Genomic DNA, 5,540 nt, shown 5'->3' with positions numbered 1-5,540 from the left:
ATATATATATATATATCCATTTGCTCTGCATCCACGTGAATTTTTAAACTTTTATTAAAAATCTGTCTTGTAATAGAGATAATAAGCTTTGATTTATTACTTTAATAGTTCCCACATTAGTATTTATCTTCTTCCATTTAAAAGCATTAACACCAAAAATTTTGCTTAAAATACATTTTAATAGAAAATCGTGAATGAATTTAAGATTTAATGATATGTTGCTTCTATGGTTGATACAAAGTGATAGGCTTGCTTGCAGACAGAGGGCTCACAAGGCCTTTTTTTTGTATTTCAAATTATTTATTTTTATTTTTGTGCACACAAAAAATGTTTAGGTCAAGGCCAATCTACCAATTAGAGAAGTAAATCCATGGGTCATTCGTGCTAGGTTGACCTAAACCCACTAACTCATATAGCCAGTAAATGGGTTGATTTTGATCAGATCCCCTCAGGTGCCCGTTTGCCACCTAAGTAGCACAAACTAAGAAGTTGGCATCGATTTACTTTGAGTCTATGTTAACACTTAACCTTCTGAAATGACCCAAGAATTCACTAATGAAAAGATCAAAATTCACCAAATGAATAGCTTAGACCTTATTTGTGACTACTCAACATAGGCCAATCAATGCCCAAAAATAGGAATATGAAATTGCCCAATGACCAACTTTGGCTCTATCCATATCTATTTTGGCCTCTAAGTTTGACACGCTGTTTACTCATTGATTTTTCCTATCAATCAATGGTCAATGATATTATAGGATCATTTATGTCACACGAGGAATTACAGCTTCGCATGCATCATAAGATATGCCTTGGTATCAAATGTCATCATGTACTTCTATTATAATATTCTTTTCATTTATTTAATCATACCCTATTGTTTATAAATGAGAGGCGACATGCATAAAGGGGCATCACGAGCTCTATGACAAAAAAGAAAAATACAAGCCTAGACTTATTCTCCTCCATTTTTTACTCTCTCTTCCTTTATCTCAATCTTAAGTACTCTTATCTTTGTGGTGAGAATAATCTCCCCCCCAAATTTGGAACAATATATAAACCTATCTTCTTGTAATATTGACAATAATTAGTGATCTTGTGTTTATTAATTGTCTCCCTCATATTTGATATTTTGTATAATTCTACTAACAAACCTCACTAAATTTTTTTGGGTTTTTGAAGCCTAGCAATACAAATTTTCTGTTATTTACTTCTTTTCTTTTAAAGTTAACAATTATAAACACTTCTTTTGTGTTGGGTACAAATTATTACTACATTGTTATAACTTTTCTACAACATAACTTCATTTTGGCCTTATTTAATTATGAGCAAAACCCTTTTCAACATTCAAACCATTTTTTATTTCATCTTTATTATCATCACATGACTTTCAGAAGTTTCATTCCTTGTACTGTTATGTTTGATTGCTTTAGTTCATGTTATTTGGGCACCTGGGACAGAATACTTTGTTTTGCTTTTTCTTCATAACACAACATTAAAGTTTTGTGTTATTTATGACACAACCCATGATGGGGTGAGTTGGGTTTGTATGAAAACTACTTTGATTTTTTTTGGATATGTTGATCACCTCTGAGTATTTTGATCATAATTTCTTTTTTTCTCCAAATTTTAAGTTATTATATGTTTTAGAAAGCTAACCAAAATTTTTAGAATTTTTATGCTAATGATTTTATTGAATCTGATGTCTAAATTCACTAACAATTTTTAAAAATGACTCATGATAAATTTTTATCATATTTAGTATATAACATATACACAATATATGATAATATTATTATTGTTTTTATAATTATCATTGCGTTAATCCCCTTGTTTGCTCCGGTTGAACCTTCAACCACCTCTGTTTAATGACCCCTTGTTGAGAACTCTTACTGTGAGTTTGTGAGTACGATTCATTGCTTATCATATTTTGATCCATTGTAACATCTAATATTCCCTAAAATGTTCTCTATGGGGATGGTGTTATCCCATGGCTTTACTGATCACACCTATAGTACAATAATAAATATACTCTCACTACCTTCACTCAATGACTCATTACTGAGAATTCTTATTGTGTGCATGTGACTACCATTCATTGAATATCATAATTTGATCTATTGTAACATCTAATCTTCCCTCAAATGCTTCTATGGATGGTGTTATTCCTTGGCTTGACTTATTACACCTACAGTACAGTAATAAATACATTGACCATGATACTCTTTTCTTTTAACAAAAAAGTATATATTGGAGAACTATTACAAAATCAAATAAAATTTTATTCTTAGAAACTATAGAAAAACTCTTAGATCATCCCGTTAGCGCTCTAGTAGAACTCCAAATCTCTCTAACAAACATCATAATATTATCGGGTTGCCATCAAATTATTCTTTATTAAGCTCACCTCTCAATCAAGTGTATTTTTTGATGCAAAATGGAAACATTGAATGCCTCAAATTATCTCAAAAAAATAATATAACTTTTCCTTAATAGTGCTATTTATCTCTAGTGCACTAATAAGAGTAGCAAACTCAACTACAGTGCACTAATAAAAGTTGTAAACTCAGCCTTAAACTTTAATCAATCTCAAGAAATCTCCTACTTGTGTTACTTTGCTGATGGTGGAACATACCAATATCTAAAAAATTTCGAAGAATGCCTCCCACATGATCCAGAAATTCATCCTACCCCAAAATCTCTTTATTTGCTAGCCCAACTACCAATGTTTATCCGCGCTATCAAAAGTAGACACCATAAGGCATATCTTATATTTCTTTGATCAATAAATGCTATAAAAGATTCCGTTATTCACAACAATCAGGGCATAGCAATTTGAGGCTCCATTACTCTTTTGAAATGAGGCTGCACCAATTTCAAAATAATTATAGATGTCTATCTTTATCCTCCACTTTTAAAGTAAGCATTCTGGTCTACGCTTCCTCCATCAACAATGCTATTAAATTATCTAACTGCATTGTGGAATATGACAATATAGCTCCTACTTTATTTTTAATTATCATCATTGACTAGAACATCAATCTATCACGTCCCAATTCTAAGGATTCATAACTTTTGAATATTCACACCTAGGTATGCACATATGTTATAATGCATTGAAAGAGTGAAAGAAAGAATAATAAAGTTAAGCTACTTAGATCTCAAATATTTATTTATTGATCATTTTTATTATTTGTATTATGAATCAATTCCTCTGAATTTATTACTTCGATGTCATAAAGTAATTGTCATGACTTCACTCTATGCTAACTGTCATATTAAGGTGGGTCATCGTATTGAGATTGTATTAGTTGATTGATTACACAAGATATATTTAAGAGACATTTTTCCTTTTAATTGTTTATAAATATAAAACCATTTTTTTTATCATCAAATGAATGATAGGATGAAACATCAATATTTTTTCATTCATATTATTGTATTATGAAAAAAGTGACATATTCAACATGTTTCATTCTTTCTCAATTAAGTATATTTCAGTCTATTTGTTAAGGTATAAGTCCACAATTATTGACATATAAAAAATCATGATTAACAACTTGCAATCAATTTGATCTTTACTTTTCCTTGAAAGCAACATACTTAAGTAAAGTACAGTGAACAAAAACTGTTCAATATATTACTCCAAATTAATTATTAGTACTTGATACATAAAAAAAATAATATGTATGTCAGTATATTTTTATGTGAATAATAAATTATAACTAAATTTAACTAATACAATTTCTTACATGTTAATTATTATGGTTATTAATATAACAACAATATAAATGTTAGTGTCAGTGGCAATTATATGTCAGAAATAATAATATAAATATTTATTTTAAAATAATATTCGAATTAACTTAATATGGGAAAAGATAGTATTTAGTTTTTATTCTAGAATATGTTTAATTTATTTTTTTTGTCTTATATATCTCCAATTTACTTAGATTTTCACTTGGTTATATTTCTCTTCACCAGTTTTACCTCTATTTTTTTTATTCACAACTTGTTTATAATTTTTTAGGCATATGGTATGCATAGTTTGATAATCATACTGATGCACATGCATCTTTATGTTCACTCAAATACATACAAACAAAACACAATTGATTGGTAACTTATATTTTTCTCAAATTTTTTCCCTTTGTACATACATTTTAGATATATAAGCAAAGAAATATTAGTGTTTTTAAAGTTATGAATAATATTTAACTTTTTTTTCCAAATTTATTAAACTTATATGTACGATACAATAGTAGGTTTTGTATGAAATTTTTTTATACATAGTTTATTAATCATAAATTATAAAATCATTAATATGAAATATTCATAAAATAATTTTAAGGATTCATTATTTTATTGTTTTTTTATTGGCGCCTATATACTTAACAAAATGTATAAAATACGACATAATATAAAATTTTCAGTTAGAAATTAAAATACTTGTCATTATGATCAAAATAATTCACTTTACAACATCATAAGTTCTGTGACAATTTTATAAGTCTTTGTAGATCTTGGTTTGTATAAAATTCAATCAAATAAAATGCTATATTCACTGAATGTTGAAGGAAATTAACCTTAAGACCTACAAAAAATTAGTTTGTTTCTCTCAATCTATCTCTTTCTAAAATGCACGACCAAGAATGTTGAAGGAAGGGTTTAAGTAATTATATAAAAGCTTTTATTTAGTTATATAAAATAATTGTATGATATCATATTACTACATCTTTAATATAAGTTCTATACATATTCTATCAAGTTCAAAATTTATGGTTTTAAAATTATAAAATAATTATCAATAATTATTATATTATGCCTGAGCACACCAATGAAAATAGTTTGCAAAACCGACACTAATTTATTTCTAAAAAATTTCATTTACATGACTTGTTAATCCTATGAAGGAGTCAAGGAAAAGAAACCTCCTATTTTTGTAATTATGATGCTGTTGTTTTAAAATTAATTTGAAAATAGATTATGAATGCTCCACAATATGATGAAAATAGATTATGAATCAAATATAAAATCCAAAAAAAAAAAATAATTGAATATATTAAAATGAATTTGAACATATTGTAATTCAGTGGATTGTGCTTGAATTATTTCCAAACCAAAATCTTGTAAACATAACAAATAAATTAGGCATAAAAGCAAATTTTTAGATTCACAATTATAGAATTCAAAGTAGGATAATGATAACCCATCTTAAGTCAGATTACATTTTTAACCTGCTCGTTGGACAAAATTAACTCTTTGACCTCCAAATATCAGGCTTCTCTCCTATCCCTTTCATTCTCTTTGTTTCTTGCTAAAGGCTTACTGCCTGTGAAAAGAATGGTTTATGTAAATATATTAATAATTTTATTAAGTTATATTAAAAATAATATAATATTATAATTATAATTAATAAATTATTTGTTTGACCGCACATTATTTTTATATTCTCACATATAAAAAAAAGTGTTATTTTGACCCCCAATTAATGAACTAAGGTAAAATGACACTTTTGTAATGTGGTACCGCTCACCTAC

At 27.4% G+C, this 5,540-nt stretch overlaps 1 protein-coding gene across 2 annotated transcripts in view; it reads left to right on the top strand.

Moving 5' to 3' along the window:
- Positions 1 to 5,540, top strand: part of LOC110035815 (kinesin-like protein KIN-12C) — a 26,618-nt gene that overhangs the window by 2,928 nt on the left and 18,150 nt on the right. The gene's annotated exons all lie outside the window — the stretch shown is intronic.

This window comes from Phalaenopsis equestris, unplaced genomic scaffold (assembly GCF_001263595.1).
Source record: "Phalaenopsis equestris unplaced genomic scaffold, ASM126359v1 Scaffold200044, whole genome shotgun sequence".
NCBI lineage: Eukaryota > Viridiplantae > Streptophyta > Magnoliopsida > Asparagales > Orchidaceae > Phalaenopsis > Phalaenopsis equestris.
The sequence above is the reverse complement of the archived record's forward strand: the minus strand, read 5'-3'. Positions and strand labels throughout refer to the sequence as shown.